This window comes from Vicugna pacos, chromosome 10 (assembly GCF_048564905.1).
Source record: "Vicugna pacos chromosome 10, VicPac4, whole genome shotgun sequence".
In the NCBI taxonomy this organism is placed as follows: Eukaryota; Metazoa; Chordata; class Mammalia; order Artiodactyla; family Camelidae; genus Vicugna; species Vicugna pacos.
The window spans coordinates 20,571,997-20,595,156 of NC_132996.1; the positions used below are offsets into that span (position 1 = coordinate 20,571,997).

General features: G+C 35.7%; 1 long non-coding RNA gene across 1 annotated transcript; it reads right to left on the reverse strand.

Moving 5' to 3' along the window:
* Nucleotides 1–962: 962 nt before the first annotated feature.
* LOC140698952 (uncharacterized) lies at nucleotides 963–1,779 on the reverse strand. Its single transcript, XR_012076963.1, has 2 exons — nucleotides 1,736–1,779; nucleotides 963–1,225 (listed from the first exon to the last, which is right to left on the reverse strand). It is a non-coding gene; the product is annotated as an uncharacterized lncRNA (long non-coding RNA).
* Between the last annotated feature and the right edge of the window lie 21,381 nt (nucleotides 1,780–23,160).

Below are 23,160 nucleotides of genomic sequence, written 5' to 3' on the forward strand. Positions count from 1 at the left end.
AACATTTCCCTGAAAACCTGGCAATCAAATTTTGATGGGAAAAGAGTTATTAGCCACAACCACGTGTCAACTTGTGATGAGCATCCAAGCCATTTTTCATGCCATTTAGTCTCTGCTGGCCTTCTTTCTCTCTTCTCTCCATTCCTCTATTCCTACTTCACTTTCTGCCACAGAAAATGAATTGAGTCCTTATTATACAATAGGCATTGTCAGAGTACCGTGGTGTATACAGAGATAAATAAATCCTCAAGGGGATTAAAGGACAACTATATACAGTTAATTCTCAGTATTTGTTCAAGTTCTATGAAGCCACCACCAACACCGAATTAGCAAATACTCAACTAATGCTCCTAGAGGAAACATACATACACAGACATACACACACAGTGCACGCTGCACATGGACTGTAGTCTTAAATCCTAGAAATAACTCCTTCTGGTAGATTCTATTTTCTTTATCTTTCAAAAGAGAAAACAAGGCTCAGAAGTCTTAAGTAACTTGCCTTAGGCCATCCCACTAACAGATGCCATAGATTATTGGAATTCAAACCCCTTTTATCCTAAACTGGAGCTTCTTGTTCTACATTGCACTTCTCCCTACCATCTCCATCTTCTTCTGGTTACAGAAGGAGAAACAGAAGTATACACACACACACACACACACATATAAAAAGAGGAGACCATATATATCCATATGTATGGAAATATATATCTGTATATCTTTCTATATATAATTATAATTATATATACATATATGGTACATATATGATGTAACTATATTTATAGATTCCAGATAAGTAAATGACTAAATAGCAATGTAAATATTGGCAAGGGAAGTTAAATAGTACAGCTACAGGATTCTGAAGTTTCTTTGAAAATACATCCAATATTCTACACAGAAGTGTGTTTATCTTAACCTCCATATATACGATTCCCCCTTTTGAGTAACTTCAATGTGCCTAGAACTGTCCTAGGACTTTAATATAAATTAATCCCCATAATAATCTTATCAAAGTGGTATTAAAGTCTTCATTATCATACAACGAAACTGGAAATCACAAAAGTAAATTTGTTAAAGATTATGCAGCCAATAAACAGCAGAGTCGAGATTTGAACCAGGTCTCCCTGACATCAGTAATCCAGACCTGTGCAGAGAGGAGAAGTAGGATATCACCTTCCCAGCTGAGATTTCTCCCTCCTGCCTTTTCTGTTCCAAACATCTCATCCTGAAATAACAAGGCACAGCAATCAGGGAAAACAAAACAAAACAAAACAAAAACAGAATTGGAAGAGGACAAAACTGGTCCTGTGTTAGGAAGGCAAAAGAAGAGAATGAATGCTGAGTAGGAGGTAAGTGTGTCCACTTAGGTATAAATCTCAAATGAGAGAGGGTTAATGGAGAAGATGTTTCAGAGAGTAGTGATGAAAGATGAAGGAAGATTAAATTACCCAGTGGTTAAGAAACAATGATGATAGCTAGCAAGTAGAGAAATTAGAGCAAGAAGGCAGGGAGGAAGGGGCGACAATCTTCTTGGGAGCTGAGCTGTTGGGCAGAGGGTGTGAGAGAGGGAAGTACAACCAGCAATGCTTGGCCCCGCAGGAGTCTGGCAGGGTGGTCAGTATGAAGAGAGGAGATGCATAGAAGTGGGTTTTGAATGTTAATGATACTAGGTTTGGATATTTTCTCAAGGCAACATGTTATAATAATATTTAAATTTTAAAATGAGAAAACTTACTTTGACCAGCTCGTCAAAGAGTTTAAATGATTTATCTGAGAAATTCTTATTTAGAATGTGGGAGGTTATGCAGTGTCTATCCCAGAACTCTGACTCTACACTTAGGTTCCACTACAGAACATACTCTGTTATAATGATAACAGCAATAATAATAGATTTTTACTGTCTTTAATAAATGGAAGAGAAAGATTTATATATTATCTCAACCTTAACCTCAAAAAATACAAAGTATGTAAGAGGACCTGTTGCCTGGAAATTATATTTGCAGTTTCCATTGTTACATATAATTGGTTTGTAATGCCTTTAATAGAGAAGAAATTAGTAAAATGAAATAACATAAAATAGACAAAGCTTCAATTTCATGAAGTTGGGATTGTAACATTTTTACCTGCAGACGTAATGTTAATCATTTTGGGACTATGTCTGCTTTGTTTTTATTGTGTTGTTGTCTTGTTTTGCTTTTAACCATTTTCCCACTTTCTGATTCAGTGGCACTCTTCTTTCAAAAATACTGGAGGTACTAGTACATGTACGCTAGAGAAGACATTCTCAGTCCTTAAAGGGCACACATGCACAAAGTAATACAGATGACCCGTGGGGACATGAGGGCTGCAACACATAAGCATTGCACTGAGTAAGGAAAGATTCAATACGTCAAAAAATAGCATATCCAAAGTTAGGAGGAAAAATAGCATATCCAAAGTCTGTAGGACGCTAATACTGTCTGTATGACACTGTCTATAGGACTCTCTGTTACAATCTCACCTGGATCATACATCTCTATATAATTGCCCCATGACATTTAGGGCTCTGTGCTGAGCTGAGGATGGTCAGCTGGCCAGTTAGTCCTGGAATTATAGCTGCTTGCACGGAAAGGGAATTTTTTGTGGTATAAATATTTGTTAGGAATGCCTGTGAATAAATCAAGAGGATTTAACAAAGAGGTATTTTATCCAGAAATGTATCCATTGCTTTATTGCTTTCATTACTTCAGTGATAATCTTCTGGCATAGCATTATAAATAAGTTAATCCTCTGAGGACAAAGTTGTTCACTGGCATACAGTGGACGCAAGTCATTGCTGTCTGTCAAGTAACTAAGGAATGAGGCTCAAGTTTCTTTGTAGATGGCTAGGACACACACACACACACACCCCCATATATACATATTTTCCCACCCAGTATCTATATACCTACCTGTATATCACTGCAAGCAACACGATGCTAAGAAAAGTGACTGGGTTGAATTCTGTCTGATTTGCTGCTTGCTGGTTATATGACATTTGACCTCAAATCTCTGAGCCTGTTTCCTCCACTGTAAAAGCAGAATAACAGTGCCTACTTTAGCTGTAAATCTTATATGAAGATATATATTACTCTAAACTTATTGCTAGTTGTACCTGTTTTTCAGCCACCCTAGTAACAAGGAAAACATGCCATTGTCACAAAGCTAGCAAGTAATAGTAAGAGTTTCTAAATCTATTCCTGGATTGAGAAACATACACTGGAGGTGTACCCCACACACAAAATTCAACGTGCTGAAGTTTTAGATCAGAAATAAATCTATGTGCACTAGATTTTTTAATGAATAATACTTCTTTTTAGAGCAGTTCTAGGCTTACAGAAAGCTGAGCAGAAAATTCAGCACCTCCCTACAGTTTTCCCTATTATTAAAACCTCTCATAGGTGTCGTACCTTTGTTACCAGTGATCAACCGACATTATTACATTATTAACTAAAGTCGCTAGTTTACACTTGGGTTCTGTATTTATGATGCAGGAAGATAAACCCTGTTTGTCTGTTGTGGGTCACTGGAAGTCAAGGAGAGCCTGAGTTTGCAGGGACCCGTCTGCCTCATTTACAGCCAGATCACATTGTGCTGAGGGAGAGGATTCAAGCTCAAATGATGCCTGCTACCACATACATGATACAATTTTATCTTTATAACAAAACTTTTGTCTTCTACAAATCTCTAAGGGAAATGGTCATCTGTTAAGTGGGTTACTTCTCTTTTCCTTCTGTGGAAACTGAGGTTTAGACAGATCACTTGCATAGAAGCCCAAGGATAACAAGCAGTAGAAATAGGATTTGTACTTGAGTGTGCTGACAATGTGTCCAGTCTATTCCCCACACCTCTGGGGCGCTTCTCTGAAAGATCCTGAGGGTTCAAATGCCTAAAGACATTATAGTCAAAGGAATGAAAATAACGGGGAGGAATATTCTCCTCTCCTGAAATATTTTCGTATCTTCATAATTCATGTAATTAACACTGACCTAGTACTTATCATATACCTGGCATCCTGATTTGCATGGAAGAGGCAAAAATTGAAGAGCATTGGTTGATTACCTCTTGGAGATCAAAGAAAAATTTTTTTTGGTTACACAGATAAACGGAGTATTACAGTATTGAAACAATGGCACAGCTAGGGTGTGCTCATGATATGAGGATAAAACAAAGGAGAGGCAGCTTAGTGTATCTGGGGAAGAGAAGGTCTCATTTTCTTCCCCCTTTTTTAATAAGCCAAGCTTGTACTCTGTGATACTTCTTGAGTCCCAGAGTCGTAATTTGGAGGCCTGGACAGCCTTTGATGCTTCCCAAGTCTCTAGTAAACAGAGCTCTTTTTATGATTTGGCCTCTTCTTAAATCCCATTCCTCTTGCTAAACCCTAATGGCCTTGTAGGTGTTGTTGGCAGTTTCTGAATCTTTTTTATCTCTATCCAAAGTCAATTCTCTTCAAGGACCACAAGCTTGTGTCCCACACATTGTATCTTCAGTCCCCAGCAGAGGGCTCTATCCTGAACAAGTACTCAATAAATAAATAGGGAATGAACTTAGCAAGTGATGTTAAAATATTTCACTGAATTTACAGCTATGTCTACACATGTTAACTCACTTGCAGCAGTAAGGCAAATTTCTGTTTAATTCCAGACAGGAAAATATTTGAGATAAAGTAGAACCATATTGTCTTCATAAAGACATTTGCAAAACTCATCCATTTAAGTTCCTGGGAAGAAGTGGAAAGTAGAAGATGAGTTTTATTTTACAGAAGGTAAAGTGATAAAGTGTTCTATACATGTGCATACACTGAATTCTGATACAGTCCCCTGAAATGGAATGGAATGCCTACATCCAGTAAAAGTTCACTGTTTTCGTGGGTTTTTAAAAATTTTTTAGGAATGAAATTTTTTTTTAAAATCTAAAACTCACCAAAATAAGTCCATCAGTTACAAGGGTATTTGTTTCTGTTCAGAGTATCTGATCATGTTCTCCAGAAAGCATATTGTTATTAAATCAAAACAAACAGTATCAGAAGTGATCTGATTTGAGTTAATGCTTTTATAGTAGATAGAAACTCATCTTAATTATATGTGTGTGTGTATATATGTGTGTGTGTGTGTCTGTATATATATATATGTAGTCCCACGGAACACCCTTCTTGATAATTAGAGAACTGGGCTCTAGCCCCAAGATCACCATCAAACAGCTGTGTAATCATAGACAGTTTCTCTTATCCTTGGATGTGAGTTCTCTCTTCAGAACTACTAAGGATTCATTCAAAACTCTCTACAGTATTTTGCACTTTTAAAACAAAATCATGGTTAGCATATTAGCTTCCTAAAGGCTTTCCAATATAGCTAAGTAACTAAGACAAAAGTAAATCAATTTCTTTAGTTTCTGTTGTTTTGCTGAACAGTTGTACACAGTTTAAGATAGAAGATTCTGAGAACATTAAAGCATTTACTGCCCTAACCTAACGCTAGGGAATATCTAATGCCCCTCCTGTACCTGGGCTGAGCTTGAACCCTGAAAGCAGCATAAGCATAGGATGTACAGAGAGATACCTCCCCATTGCCCATGGCCACCTGCTATCGGAATGATATTGGATCAGGCTGTTCACTGTTCAGAATCCTTTGATGGCTACCGTTCTTTATAATAGTGTTTTACAAACTATGGTATTTACTAGCCTGGTAAAGTATTCCTTTATATGAAAATAAATAAACTTATTTGCCCTTATTCAAATAAATAAGTTTGGGGAACACTTGAAGAGTCACACTACCTCATTAGAAGCTTTGAGAAGTACTGCAGTTCAGAAATCTGCATTACTTTCCCAGTACTCCTCTTCTATTTCTTCCTTGCTATCACAACTCTGGTAATATGTCCACGTAAAACACTCACCTCTGTGACTTCGTTTCACCTAGGGGTTGGCTAAGTAAGCCAGTCCTGGCCAATGAAATTTAAACATAGTTGATGGGCGGAGCTTCTGAAAAGAATATTTTCAAAAGGAGGACCACCCTCTGCTAGCATGCTCCCAATGTTTTCATACCTTTCCTTCTTCCTATCTCGAACACAGACTTGACCCCTAGAAGAGCTGCCATGAGCACACAAATTGAATTGTTGAGATGACAGAGCACTGAGATAGGAGGATCTTGGGTCCTAGTATAGCTTCTCTAGCCCACAGTTCCTACCTCTGGACTTCTTGTTAAGGCAGAAAAATACATCACTTATGTAAGCCACTATTTGTCGGGTTATCTTATTACTTGTGAAAAAATTTCCCAAAGATTACAACAGGAGTTTATTACTGTTTAACTGCTAGTAAGATTTCTTGGAAATGTTTTCAGAGATGTTGCCTATATCACATTTCCATAGCTGCTGTAACAAATTAACAAACAGAGGCTTAAAATAACACATGTTTATTATTGGAAGGTAAGAATTCTGACATGGGTCACACTGGGCTAAAATCAAGACTTTAGCAGGGCTGCATTACTTTCTAGAGACTCTGGAGGAGAATTTATTTTCTTTCCCTTTCCAGTTCCTCTATAGAGGCCACTTGCCTTATTTGACTCATGGTTCTTGCTTCCAAATTCAAAGCCAACAATGTGGAATCTCTCTCACTCTTCTTCTAACTCCATATCACTGTCTTTCGGAACACAGGTGGGAAAAAGTGTCAGCTTTTAAGGACTCATGTAAATAGATTAGGAGGACCCTTTGCATACTCCAGGATAATATCATCTCAAAATCTGTAAATCTGATCACATCTTCAAAATCCCTTTTGCCATGTAAGGTAACATATTTACAGGTTCTAAGGATTTGGACTTGGACATCCTTGGAAGCCATTAGCAAACCACCTGAAAGGATAAATCTCATACTCCTTAGCATCAGTCTTTTGTGATTTGACTTTAATGTCTCTTCCTAGTCACCCTTTCCTCCCCACTCTTCATTCTTCTTTTCTATTTTTCTGTCATATAGATCCATATACCATGACCTGGCCAACTCACTGTTCTGGTTAGATCATAAGCCATCCCTTGGATTTGAAGAGCCTGGAGCAAGCATCCAAATGGAGGTCCACCTGCCATATGTATAAATAGTGAAAAACTGCAAATCACCGATCAACTGTGCAATGAGGTCTATCTTCCTACTTTGACAGGTCCACCTAAAGATCTTGAAGGCTCAGTTCAAAGTTAGGAGAATTCTCTTCCTCTCTCACTCATATATCCCAGAATATGGTAGCACAAAAGGCAATTACCCTAAACCCTCACCGCTGGTCAATATTCTGAAGCCCATATGTCTGACAATCAGCCCATCATTCCAAGCTGCAACCACATTCCTCATAAACAACCAAACCTTGGTCTCTGTTCACTGATATTGTTATGATAATATGGTGCAATGGGCACTCAGGAGAATAAAAGTGAAAAAAAATACTGTACACCTCTTGGGAACCCTTGTGACCTGGGTATCCAGAGCATGGTCTAGAAGGTGTGGTATGGGCTTTGTGTGGGATGTAGTATGACTTGAGAAAGGTTGGAGGTTATCTCTCTAAAGTTCAGGATTTAGGACACAAGCTCCTCTTTCCTAAGTGTAAGCAAACTAGTGCTTAAGTGCCTTGCTCAGAATTCTACTCCTCATTTTCATATTAACAGGACCTAATTTATTTCTCAAGCTATCCCTAGTTTCTCAACCATTTTATGAGAGCTTTGGTGACTTTCCTTCCTTATCCTAACTATAACATACTACTTCCTCTTCAGAACTTTAAAAAAACCCTCTGCTTTTAATAATAATATTACATATATAGCATATACATGGCATATAGTACATATGGTATATATGAATACATAATGTAACTGTGCTTTTAATATTATGGTACATAGACTAATGCCTCAATATTTACTGAGGCATTGCATGTACCATGCATTGTGCTAGCTAAGCTATAGATATTGTCACATACTGCTATGATCACATGACTGCATCTTGTAGTTACTTATGTGTCTGTGATCACAAGGATTGCATCCTCCTCCTCTCTGTATCTACAGTAGCTATGATGTGCTTATCCCAGACTAAGTTTTAGATAACTGCTTGCAAGGTGAATGCACGATTGATTGGAGCTTTATATTTTTCTGATGCTATCAGTCTCCTTCTGCATTATTCCTTTTCTTCTCCCTGGACATGACCAGTTGGATTTGCCAAATTGGCCACAGTTGAGTCTTTAATGATGCAGTGAACAGCTTTCTGAATGACTGAAGATACTTTTCTCACTGTTTTCCTACCTCATGACCCATTTTAAAGATACTATGAAAGGTCCTGGAATTTGGATGTTTGATGAGAAAAGTGAAAGGGTTTGCCAGTATAGATTCCACTGAGCATGTTAGGAACATGGTTACTTTTTTCAGCCATCATGTTGACACATTTATTTTGCAAACTAAAAAAAGTTCCATGCTTGAGGGATAAGTTTGTAGAGAGTTAAAATGTAATGGAACAACTACCTATACGAGATTTCAAGAGTTGTTCTTTTAAAATGTTGAGTACATAATTATTTGTCCCTTTTCCAATGTGTCTGGTATATTTAGCATTCACTTACCTGCAAGAAAATGTTACACCCCTTATTCCTTGAGTTGAACAAAGATTCTTATAAATGTCATGCTCTAATGAGTTGATAATGCATTGGCAATGAGTTACAGCCTACTTCCTAGTGAATTTGTAAAAAGAGATTTTGAATATAAAAATCATTATTTATGTGCTTTAGTAAATATGAATAATGTATTCATTTAGCTTAAGCTGAGTAAATCAACTCAAATGTTCATAAGTGAAAAAAATTACAAACTATTCAGAAAGAATCATCTTTCCCCAGAGATTTTTATCAAATTTGTTTAGTTCAGATCTTACATATATACATGTATATACATAAATAAGTGAAAAGATAATAGTGAGCTCTCCTTATTGATATAAACTTGTTTCCTTTTGTTTAGCAAATCACATTTTTGTTCTATACAGTAAATTGTCAAGTAAAACATTTAGGGATAGATGGAATCTGAGAAGCTGAAACAAATTATATGGGTCAATCAGATGCTTATGCACAAGGAGACTGTAAATGGAATGAGCTCAAGTATATCTTTAACATACTTGATTGTGACAGTAGAATTAATGGAAGAGTAAAATAGTTACCTAAAAAACAGAAATCTTTTACCCTGCCCCTAAAGGAAACATGGATCCTAATTTTTAGATAAATTTTACTTATAACTGAGAGGTGACATCATCATATCATCATCACCTTAATGGTCTATTGAAATAGAAAATGTCTCTGAAATCAGGCAGACCTGGTTCAACCTCCAGTTTCACTACTAATCAGCTGCATAGCATCTGACAAGTCACTTATATCCTCTCTTAGCTTCCATTTACCCACCAGTTAAATATAATGATTAACTCTCAGGTTTGTTGTAAGGGTTCCATGAGCTATTCTATGTAAAATGGCTGGACCATTCTTAGACATAAATAACTAAGAAATACTTATTATTTTTTCTTTCCACCCAGCTTTGCATGAGTATCCTGCAATGAATTAAGTGACAAAATACAGATAAATTATGCTAAATGTTAAGTTTGGGAACCACAGTGCAGGCTAGGTTCTACATTAGACTTTAGGAAAAGACCAAAAACCTATGTTTCTGGTGCATACAACATGGTTGAATAGAAAAAGAAAAAAAAAATCACTTTTGATGGAGGTCATTCAGGTACCACCTCCTTGAAGATTCATTTACATACACAACCTCATTGGCTAAAAGCATCTTCTCTGTCCCTTAGCTTTCATTCAGTCAACATATTGGACTCTTACTATGAGCCAGCAAGAATGTTAGATGTTGGAGGTTTAACTGTAATGAAGAAACTAATGATTCATGATTATCCAGACAGTAGGAAGACAGATGGTGTCAGTTTACAGGACGTTTCAACCACATATCATCATTGTGATGACAGAATGCTAGAATTCAGAGGAGAGGTCTGAGAAGGAATGATGTCTGGGATAAGAGATAAAGGCTGATTCAGCCAGGTAAAAGATGGAGGCGTCAGAATGGAGCAGCACAGCCCCATGTTACAGTCCAGGAAAAAGCAAAATCTGGAAGTGAGGTTTGGCCTATTTGAAGAACTGAATTTTTAAAAAATCACTTAATCTACATAGAACATAGAATAAAGAGAGGTGATGCCTAGCAAGAGATAAAACAAAGAAATACATAAATAATCAAGAGATCAGAAGACCAAATTGTGAAGGGTTGTTAAGAGTTTGGACTTGATACCCAGGGAATGGGGAAAATCTTCCAGTATCTTTGTAGTCCCCTATGAAGTATGTACCTTCCCCATTCTGTTTTGCATGATATTTACTTTTTGATGAGTTTTATCTCTTTTATGCAGTTTACTCTCCTTCAAAGTAGGATTCATATCTGATTCATCACTGCATTCATTAGCATAGCACAAAACTTATTATATGTACATTTCTCAATTTACAATTGACCTTCACAGGTGTTACCTCATTAAATCCTCATAAGAACCTTTTGAGAATGGCTTACTCATTGCTCCCTATCTTCAAATAAACCAGTTGAGTTACAGAAAGATTAAATGACTGGTAAATGGAAAATCTAGGACATGAGCACAGGACTTCAGTCTAACAGAACTGTTGGCACCTTAGAAATGTTCTATATCTGCACCATCTAATAATTTAGCCACTAGCCGCATGTGACTATTAAGCACTTGAAATGTGGCTAGTGGAACTGAGAAATAGAGTTTTAAATTTTATTTAATTTAAATCAATTTAAATTTAAATAGCCACATATAGCTAGGGGCTACCGTAATTGGACAACACGACTCTATATTATGATATCTCATCACTGTTGCTAATTAAATGGGTGTCAAATAATGCACGAGTAGGTTAAGGGATTATTTTATCATTAAGCTATTCATATGTGATTTTGGATTATACATCAGTTATATCTTTGAAATATTTTGTTTATAGACCTCAATGAAACCTATACATTTTTTAACATATTGTGCTAAAAATATGTTCTCTGATAATTGACTTTCCTCATGAAGACATACATTCTTTAAGCTTTTACAGTGTTGTTTTAACAGCCATTTAATAAGTTTGAAATGATTTTTATTATATTACTGACACCTTTTAAAAAATTAATAATCTTTTTATAAATGATATTGTTTTTCCTTGAAGTTAGCCAGAATAATACATTCTCCATGCCTTGTATGAGAAATAATTAAAGAAATACATACTGAGACTTAATTTGCTAGGGCTTCCATAACAACATACCACACACTGGGTGGCTCATGTAATAAGAAATGTGTTTTCTTACAGTTTTGGAGGCTGAGAGTCTAAGATCAAGTCCGCAGGGTTGGTTTCCTCTGAGGCCTCTCTCCTTGCCTAACTAGTGGTTATCTCTCTGGGTACAGACACTTATGGTGTCTCTCTGCATGTCTTTATTTCCTCTCCTTATGAAGATGGACTAGTGCCCACTCAAAGAGCCTCATTTTAATTAAATAAGCTCTTGAAAGGCCCTATCTCAAAATACAGTCACATTCTTAGGTACTCGGGGTGGGGGGTTAAAGCTTCAACATATAAATCTGGGGACTGGGGTATAATTCAGCCCATAATATCACCCTTCCAGACCCTCAATTTCTTGGTCTGTTTTTCCCAGGTGCTCTTGAAGAGGTATTTGAGAACAAAATTGAAGAGCATTACATCATTGTTATAACTATTATGCACTTTTTAAGTGTATAGTCTGTTGTAAGGGATGCTTTATTCAGACAAAATGCTTAACTCCTTCAAATCTTTGTAAGGCAGAAAATTAGTGGAAAATGCCAAAGGCCAATCATTAATTTCCAATAAGCATTTTAAAGTACAAAGGTCTACAATTTTTATCAGAACTTTTAAAATGTTAATCATTTTATTATCTATACTAAAAATGTAATGATTATTAAAATTAATCCTGCAGTCTAAACATTTTTCAAGTATATTTCTTCCTTCAAATGTACTTCTCATTTTAACATTTGTTTGCTTAGGATAAGTTTCAACCAATGAAACAGTAGAAACTTGCTTTATGTGCCCATCATATTATTTTTTCTGATGCAACTTAAAATAAATGCACATGTTGGTAAGAAAAAAGTGGTATGCCATAAAGATTGGCCTGATCCAGCACTAACCTGTGTTAATTTTACTAGTACCAGAAACTAAATGATTAAATTCAAGAAATGTTAATATGTGGGGAAGTAATAATTACATAGCATTCAAATCTTTAATGGCCCACATCTTCAAATGGAGAGGCAGTGTGGAAACAGTCCCAGTTGGCGTCAGAGAGAGTCATGCTCTTACCACTGCTTAGTTGAATGATCCTGAGTCAGTTGCTCAATCTCTCTGGGCCCTGGGTTTCTCCCATTCATAAAACCCAGATACTAGGTTCTTTATCTCCTATGTCTTTAATCCCACCATGGTGTCTATAGTTTCTTTCTGGTGAGATTAATAAAAAGCCTAGAGAAAAGTCAGCTGTTCTGATCATTCTGAGATGGCTTATTTCACCGATATTATCACTACCCATATTAGTGGTTTTCTGCTGGTGAGTAGAAGGTGGGGCGGTTAGTCCCTTTCCTTTACCAAGTGAGCACAAATATTGGGGACCTAGAAAATGACTTTTATTCAACAAGTATTTCTAAGTTCTCAATATTATTATCTCACAGTGTTATTAACTCAATCTTAGAAGAGTTGGAGTTTTGGAGAGTGTTGGCATGATTAGTCTAGCCAGTCTCTTTTCCTGATTCCCTAGTTCCATTGCACTAAACCCAAGAATAAGGCCTCAGTAACCTTTCCACTATGGGACATCACTTTCTGTCCCTCAGATTACCTGAATGCGGCACCTGCCACTCTGTTTTTATCAAACTTTTACTTCCCCTTCTTCCTAGAGCCTGGGTCCTTTTAAACCTAAATCTCCTACCCCTTCTTTTACTCACTCTTCTTCCAGACTATGCCTTTTCCGGAATCTATTTTTGTTGTAAATTTTCAGGCCTTGGGGCTCAAATGTGAGTGACAGCTTCTAGTTATTCACAGAGGAGGGCAAGGGAGGTGGATATAAAGAAGGCAGTTATTTAAAATATCTTGCTTTTATTTTAATTTTCTCCTTTCTAAATTCCTTTGATGATCCTCAGAGAACTGGAAAAAATATAAACCTTACATTTTAGTGGTGTATAAATTATCTCCTACCAGTAGTCCTATCCTGCTTAATAATGAAAATTTGTTTCCCCTTTTGTTAACATAATTTGGAAGCAATTATGTGAACAGCCTGATGCAAGCTTATGACCTACATTTGGGAACTCCTCATTCATGGAAGACAATTGCAGTGCCTGATCCCTATCATGAATGGTGGCTGAACACAATTTGTCCAATAAGAAGTTGGGGGACAGATGCTAACCGCTCAGGGGTCCCATAACTAGTTAGCATGCCAGTGTCTCATTCATTATTGTAGTTAACCAGACAGACTTCTCCACCAACTATGAATGGCCGTGCATTACCACTCAGAGTCAAGAAAGAGCTGTCAGTGGGTCAATGTCATTCATGTTCAGGGAAGCTCCAGGATCTGAGCAACATGGAAACAAAGAACAACAATAACAAAAACCTATGTTTTTCACTTTTTTTTCATTCACTTAGTATTAGGTGGCGCTATGTTTTCCTGGCTATGGTTTTGTTTTCAATTTGATTTCTTTGCTTTACATTTTTTCTCTTCTATGAATTTTACTTTTCATAATTGAAAATATCAGTTAAAAATCTAATTTTTGCTTTATTATTTGAAAGGGAGAGAGCATAAGTTGAAAAACTATCCAGTTAGCATCATTATGAATCTTAAATGATGACAGTGTTATAGTACTTGTGAGAAAGGTTAGCATGGGTAACTCTGGGTAAATTTCTTAAAAATAGAATGCTGTTGCACATATATTCATAATGAATATTTCCATTGATACCATTTTTTGTAGGTCAATGGAAAAGTCAGAGAAGGTGTAGTTTAAGAATAATATTATTTAATTTATATCTGAAGTAGTCATTCAAGTCTGCCTGAACTTGGCACCATGATTATTAGGAATGGGCCAATCTGTGATAACAGGAGCTGCCCTTTAATGAGTGTGCCTTCTATGAACCAGGAAGTATGGTAAGTACAGCAAGTGTGTCATAGGAAGTCAAATTCTTCCCAAGAGTTTCAAATGAAGCCGCTTTAGCGAATGGCTTTTAATGGATTTACAGAGGTGTTGGCAAAGCTAACGGGGCAAACAAGCAGGGTGAGGCACCCAGAGATGATGGGAAGGGCTTATCACCCTCAGGACTGAGGAGAAGAAATAGAGCGTCAGTCCTCAATGAGACCTGAAACCACACAGCTCTGGCTTCGAATTTCCTTTTTTCCCCTAACATTTAAGATGCCTATCTTAAGGATTTAACAGTGCTTTACTAAAATTATACTGATTTATGCATCTCTTTTATTTCTTCCATGGAACCATAACAAACAGATTCTTTGCTACTTATCTTTAAACCCCTCAAAGGCTCAGTTTGAGTCTTACCCCATAGCAGAGGCACAACATTTAATTAAGAAAGGATGCATGAATAAATTAATTCAGAGGTTTTTTTCTGATACCATTTAAAAGCTCCTATTACAAGAAAAGCTCTTTTGTAATCTCTGCTGACATTTTTCTACAGAGAAAAAAATTGTTGTATGAAAATGAAGCAGTATTTCTGTTTTGAATGTGCGAAGAAGAGAGCTTAAGAAAGAAATAATAAACAATACACCTCTGATGTGCATAAAACAATCTGAAGAACTAGTCATTAAGGAGCATGAAGTTTTTAAGAAGGTGACTTAGAAACAGTAATAACATTCCTGGCGTTCAGGTCAGCTAGCCTTGAGATTGTGTTTCCTTTCAGATGTTTAGTTTCCATTATTGGATGAATGAAATTGGTCCTTTCTAATTTTAAATGAGAACCAAGAGCAAGTTCCTTATCTGTAAAAGGATAACTGTTTTATTCAATCTTCGAAGCTTATTTCCATGCCACCAATGTAATGCCAGTACGGGTACTGGAAATACAGAGATGGACAAAGACAAATCCCTGTGGAGTCTACACTCAAGTCTGGGGAAGGAGAAAACACACGCAAAAATGAATATAAAATATAATGTCAGGGATTTTAATGTGATATAAAAATAATAAAACAGAGTGAGAGGATAAGGGTGATATGAGGTGCTATTTTAAATAGGGCAAAGAGAGAAGTCCTCTTTTGGGAGGAGACATTCCAAGTAAGACTTTAATAAAATAAAAAAAGAGCTCAGCATATATTGAAAAATAAATACCAGGTTAAAGGAATGGCAATGTATTTAAAATAGACATAGAAAGGATTACTTGAAGAAAGTGAATTAAACACAGTACGTGAAAAGATGGTGTGATCTGTAATAGATATACAATTTTATGTTATGTATTAGTTTCTTGCTGACATAAATTACCACAAACAAAATGACTTAAAATAGCAGAGGTTTGTTTTCTCACAGTTTTGGAGCCTAGAAGTCTAAAATCAAGGTGTTAGGATGGCCACACTCCCTCTTAAATCCTTTGTTGATTTTCTTTTAGCTTCTGGTGATTGGTTGACAATCTTTGGTGTTTTTTGGTTTGCAGCTGCGTAAAACTACAGTCTCTACCTTCTCCCTGTGTGTCTGTCTTCATAGGACATCTTTTAATGATGTCACATTGCATTAGGGGCCCACCCTACTCCAGTAGAACCTCATTTTAACTAATTACATCTGCAGTGCCTTTTTTTTTTTTTTAACCAACTTGGGACACATTTGAGGTATTTCAGCTTATCTTTCTGTGCATGTGGTAGGCTTGGGTCGGGGGACACACACAACTCAGTGGATAGCACTGCGATATTGCTGGAAAGAATTTCTTACTTTGGATAGTTTTATTGGAGGGAAATCAGAAGTGTTAGGAAGGGATGACAGAGAAGACGAATGATTATTTTTCCTTTTGGAGCAAATATTTTCGCAGTGTATCTGAGGTCAAAAGCAGAGCTCTAAAAACACAAAATAAACCCTGATCTTTGATTAAGGAAAGTTCTAGACTCATTTTTCCTCTCAGGATTAAAAAAAAAAAGCTATTTTAAATCTGGCCTCTAGATCATTATAAGCATGTCATAGGAAATGCTTTTAACTTGAAGTATAAAGCTAGCTATGGTAAATGGAAAGAACTGTTCTACTTATGCCTGAGGTCAAAGATGAAATTAAGCTAAATAATGGCCAAGAATAATTAAAAACTGAGAAGAATATTAAATTATACTGAAAGCATTGGCTTCTTTAAAAACACATTTATGGGTTATCTACAACTCTTTTTAAGGTTATATTGTTTTAATTAAAAGTTTGATTTTCTTCTATTTTTCTCCATGTGACTGTGTGTGTATGCCTGTGTGTGAGTGCCTGTGTGTCTGTGTGTTTTTTTCAAATAAGGCAAAGTGAACAATTATCCAGATTACTTTAGGAAGCCATGACTGTTGCAATATTGAATCTAGTATGGAAGAAAAGTCAGGGTATTTGGAACCAGAAAGTAAGAATTTCTGCTCTACCACCACATATCTGCCTATTTTTAGGAAAAAAAAAAAAGATCATCCTCTGTAACTAAATCATTTCATTTATCAGGATTGGTAAGAGGATTAAATACTGCAGATACAGCATCTGTCCCTTGATATAACTTTGATTACCCATGAATGTTGATTCTCTTTCCTTCTAGCAATAGTTTACTCTAACTTATAACTGAAGTGCCATGGAGCAATTAACTTTTTCAAAACTAAACCAATGCAATTATATTAAAAAAAAAACCCCAAACTGATTGTAAGTCATCTCTGTATCTTCCACAGTGCCTAGCAAAATTCTCCATTTCAATTATGTGTTGAAAGAATAATGATCATAACAAAAAAAGACCTTGGTAAAACTAGCTCCCTTACTCCTCATAAACTCATACAGTCTTCCCAAAACATACCAGCATCTCTTCACTATTGTCCTGTTTTTAAAAGTTATCACCTTTCCTCACCTTGTCATCTGCAGTGATTCCATTCTTGCCTTCATTTAATTAACTCTCTAATATGGTAGCCAGGGTGAGCTTTTAAAATGCAAATTAGTCATCATCACTTTCCTCCTTTCAAACTTCCAAAGAATTCCTATTGCCCTAGAGTGAAACCCAAAATTATTATTCTCAGACTATGCAGCACTGTAAGCCCTGGCCTTCACTTACTACCCTGCCCTCCGCTTACTGCCTTGCCCTCCGCTTACTGCCCTGCCCTCATTTCACATCACTCATCCTCATGTTCACTGTCCCCTGTTTCTCCCCTTCAAGCACAAGACCAGTTCTGCCTTTGGTCCTATGAACTTGTGCTAACTTGACTTTCTCTCTCCTAGATCCTCCCATAAATTCATCCCTTTACCCATGTATTAAACAAATGTTTATTGAGCATCTTGTATGGGTTAGGCATGGTTCCAGGTGTTGGTGTCACAGGTGTAAACAAAACAGACAACAAACTTCACTCATGTGTGACTTTAGTCAATAGGGGGATATTAACAGTACAAATAAACAAACAAACGATAGGAGGTGATAAGTGTTATGGGGGAAAATTTTAAGCAGGAAAGTAGTCTGAGTACTGAGGATGAGGTACTCATCATTTTACTACTTAAAATGGATACTTCAGTGTGGCAAGAAAGGGCTCCTTGGTAAAGATCTGCAAGAGGTTAAAGAGTGATGATATCTGCAAGAAAAGCATTCCTGGCAGGGAGAACTGCTAATGCAAAGGCTGAGGTAGGAGCCTGATCAGGGTACATCAGCTGGAGCTTCATAATTGAGGTATAAGAGAAGGACGTTCCATCAAAGGGGTAATGATGTGGAGATTCTGCTGGGTAGTCTAGAACCTTGTAACAACTTTGCATTTCCTTCTAAGTGAGATGGCGAGCCTTTGGTGGGTTTTGACTAATAAATTAAAGATAATAATAATGATACCTGTTTCCAGTGTTTTCATATGTCTGAAATGAGACAATACACATAAAATCACTTTTAAATGTGTCTTATGTATCATAAGTACTGCATAATTATGTGCCTTTTTTTCTTTGAGAAGTTTCTCACAGATTGGCTGGGCTCCATGACCACTAACGTGCAATGGAAGCTACTTACGATTGTCTCATGGAAAATGCTGCTTGCTTTTCTTGTTTGTTTTGTTTTTTTGTTTTTCCTTCATAACATGGGACTGAAAAGAGTGAGCCTTGGTTTTGCTTTCCTAATATCTTTCATTTAATCTTCTCTCTCTTCGTCCTATCTGACATATACTCATCCTTATGTTTCAACACAAGGTTAAGATTTTCAACCCAGGGGTAATTATCTGGTAAACCTTCACACAACAGGACACTTTATTAACAATTAGATTTAGAGATTCTAAAAGGGAAACTTGTGGTGAGTAAAAAAATATAGATAGTTCTACCTCTCTGAATGGCAGAAATGCCATCTTAGGAATTCCTGATGCTGAATATATGAGACATTAAGAGTACATGACAAGAAACATTTGGTTAGTGGCGTAGAATTTTAAAAAGTATTTTGTTTTAATTTTAATTAGTTGTATTTACCAATATTCTATTTTAGTGAATTTAATTTTTTTTGAACAACAATATAACATTTTTTATTGACTTATAATCATTGTACAATGTTGTGTCAAATTTCAGTGTAGAGCACAATTTTTCAATTATACATGAACATATATATATATATATATATATTCATTGTCACATTTTTTTCTCTGTGAGCTACCATAAAATCTTGTGTATATTTCCCTATGCTATACAGTATAATCTTGTTTATCTATTCTACAATTATTTTTTAAAAAATAGTTGAGTCCAAGGTAACTAAAATATTTTTCTTTGTTTTATTCTAGAAGCTTTATTTTTTTCAGATTTTACCTTTAAGTCTAGTCCATCTTGAGTTAAATGTTATGAGTAGTCTGAAGTAGGATTCAAGATTTACTGATTTTCCGTACAAAATATCCAACTTCTCCAGCACCATTTATTGATAATGCTATCCCACTCCTTTCTAAATTGCAGTGGCACTTTGTTGTAAGTAACCTCAAAAATGTGGATGTGTTAAAAAAATTCTATTATTTTCATTGATCTAAATTTCTATCCTTGTGCCACTACTATACTCTCCTTATTATAGTAAATCTGACATATGGTATTATAAGTTCTTCAGTCTTCTTCTTCAAGATTGTTTTGACTATTTTAATGCTTTGTCTTTCCATATAATGTAATTAAAAATAGCCTGTCAGTTTCATACACACACACATACATGCACTTGCGCTTTTATTCTGATTGAGATTTCAGTCAGTATCATCAATTTGAGGATAACTGACATGTTTATAGTGATAGTCTCTCTCAATTCATGAATAGTGTACTTTATTTATTTGAATCTTATTTACCTTTTCTCAGCAATGTATTTTGGTTTTCAGTATAGAGAGCTTACACATCTTTCATTAGATTTTCCTAATTTGACAGTTTAGGATGTTAATGTAAACTTTTATTTTAAAAGTCAGTGTTAAATTTTCATTTTCTAATTTTTTTGTTCAGATTAGCAACTATGTTTATGATTTGCACATAGTCATTATTAAGGTTATGAACAGCTATCTTTAATCCAATCACCATGCCAATTTACTACCATATAGACTTTTACTTATATAAGACTCTGAATTCTTACAGCATGTCTAGCATATATTGCAGAAGTCACCCTTTCATTATATGCAACTTTAGAGATGCAACTACATGTTCTAGTTCATTTTTACATATAAGGCTTTTCTATAAAATACAAGGTCCATGAGAACAGTAGTCACAATTTGTGTTTCTCATGAAGTTTTGTGCCTGACCCAACATAATTCTGAGCATGTATGATATTCTCTTAGCCCTTAGATGCTCATTACACTAGGCACCTGGCCTCATGTCCTCTTTTGTCAACCATAGTAGGCATATTTTTTTCAAACACAATTTTCCTGCTGAAAGCAGATGGAGTCTCTCAGACTCTCCCCAGATTGCTTCTAACAATTAATTGAATTGGCATACAAGAGAGAAGCAATTTGTGATCTCTGATTTAAACCTTCAATAAAACTACAGAAAACTAGAGTGAACTTTGGATATTGTGTTTCTGTTTTCTCTAGCTGGGGTTCCCTATTTTTTCTCGCTGGCACTAATCTCTAGAGGTGAGTGGACATACTCTATCTTATTAGGGTTTTCTGTAACACACAGAGTTCTCGGTTATTATACATATGTAATATATTTTTTTCCATTTTATATGCATATATGTATATATTCATATATAATCTTAATTTTAATATAATCTAATCTATTTTAGTGATTATTTGGATTATTCTTGATTATAAAGAAAACATGGAAATGTACCTCTTACATAAATTAGATAAATGATGTTTTGCACCAAGTGATATCAAGTTGTTATACAAATGAAAGTTTTAGCAGTTTGAATAGAGAAAATCACTTAGAGAACATGAGGGTAACATGGCACATGAAAATGTTTATAAGAAAACAAAATAAATAAAAGAAAAGAAAAGAAAAGTAAAGAAAAGAAAAGAAAAGAAAACCTGAACTATCAAGACCCAACATACATTCAATGTCAATGACATAGAATACATAGGAAGGGAAAACTAAACTAGGTTTCTTCAGTTGGTAAGGAGAGGCTGAGCAGCCAGGTTGCTGCTAGGTCGAAGAGTTGTGGGGTTGGGCATCTGCCTCTTGGTCTTTGTTTTCATAATTTCCCAGCATTATAGAGCAATTCCAGATGGAATTCAGGGAAGGGGTATGTATGTGTGTCTGCCCGTGTGCTTAAGACATATAGTAGGGAGCTGTGCTACCTTAATGGTTTTTAATGCATCTCTATTTGAAAATCTTGAATCTCAGGATTTACCCAGTCTTAACATCTCCATATCTTTAAGAAAATTAAGAGGGTAAAGTGGATTTTTTTAATTGAAGTATAGTCAGTTACAAAGTGTCAATTTCTGGTATACAGCACAATGTCCCTAGTCATGCATGTATATACATATATTCATTTTCATATTCTTTTTCACAGAGTTATTGCAAGATATTGAATATAGTTCCTTGTATTATACAGAAGAAATCTGTTTTTTAATCTATTTTTATATATAGTGGTTATCATTTGCAAACCTCAAACTCTCAAATTTATCCCTTCCCACCCCATTTTCCTCAGTAACCATAAGATTATTTACTATGTCTGAGAGTCTGTTTCTGTTTTGTAGATTCATTTGTGTGCTCTTTTTTCTTTTCTTTTTTTTTTAGATTTCACATATGAGTGATATCATGTATTTAACTTGAGTAATTATGAAAATAATAAAGAATTTTTTAAATGACTAAAACTGAAGTTTGAAATCTACTCCCACAAAAATTACACATATGTATGCATATCTATGTGATTTTAACCATACTTTGTGGCTCTAAGGCTCTAAGGCATGATACTAATATCACTCTCTCTGATTCCTAATATTGAAAGACTTGAGAATAATTTGTAGCCAATTTTGCCAGTGGAATAATAATAATAAGTCAATATGACTTTTCCTGATGCTGTCATGTTGCTGTCACTTCACACCATGAGTTTTAGTGGGATTTTAAATTCCCATGAGAAAACCTTTATGACTCAGTGTGTCTTTTTTTATTCACTTATTCCAAGTGCAGTATCACTGTTCTCAGTCTGTAACACATGATTTTGCCTTGCTTTCTTTTAACATGATATATGAAATCTGACTGTGACTCGGGATGCCAGAGCACCTTGTGTTTCCCATGTGGAATCAGTTCTCTCTCTCTGGTGGTTGCATCCTTACTACTTGCACCGAGAAGGAGGATGTTCAAGCCCTGAGGTGGAAAAAAAATCGCTTGTTGCTTATATTTAGATTTGAAAATAAATGAATCCTTTCCTGCAGTGACATGACACTTTCCTAGTGGCATCACTAGCAGTTTCTTTTACTTCAGTTTTATCTTGAACGTACATTTTTAACAACTTCATACGCAGCAAGATGTTCATGAGTGCTCCATTTTAGTTTATTAAAAACAAAAGCAAATCAATATGTCTACTATCAGTAGGACAACAGCCTCTGGTAGACTGGTGTGATGTCAGTCTTACACGTTAGATGGCACATTATGAATAACACGTGTTAAGTTACATTGCAGTAGAAGTCCCAACTCCTGAGTTCTAATCCCTGGGCTTTGCGCCCCAACTAGCCATTCTCCTGACGTTACCTTACTAACCTCTCTGGACTTCAGTCTTCTTGATTAAAAAGAAAGTGTTTGGCTTCGATAACTCTAAAGTTGTTTCTAGTTCTATCTGTTCTCCTTGGACTATAATAATATTTCTACATTAAATAATTTTGATCTTTAATTCATAACTGGGGACTTATTAACATGTAAGCTTTCTCATTGAGCTTCTAGTCAGGACCATCTGGCTTATTTCTAGTCTATTTTAGGCACTATTTTGAGTGAGAAGATATCCACCCTCCAATTACAGGAGCCTGGAGACTAACTCTGGAACCTTTGAAGCTTTGTTCTATTCCCAGTAAAGAGACATTTTTTGAAACCTGCAAGAGAGGATGACATTTCTAAGGTTCAAGGAAGTGTGAACTTTGGCACTGAATATATTATGCTATTCAGTTGTACTTCCTGAAGTTTATACTTAATGTAGGCATTGTGCTGCTATTGTTAAACATACTTTTGAATCAAAGAAGAAAGAGAAAATATCTCGATTAAAGGTAATTTTGACATAAAGATGTCTATTGTTACTAGCAGAGCTTCTGAATACACTGGAACAGTTCTTGACAGTAAAGGGGTTTTCATTACATATTTTACATCACAATCAAACAAGCAGGAATAAAAAACTGAACAATGCTTACAGGTCTATGGTTTTTGACCTGTGTCAAGAAATAGGAAGAGAAAAATGAATTTCACAGTTAAGAATGAGAGTATTTTCTTTTTGTAATCAGTGGACATGATTTGATTTCTTTTGCAGGAATGTCTATATTAAAACACATTAAATAATGTTTCAATTAATACATTTTA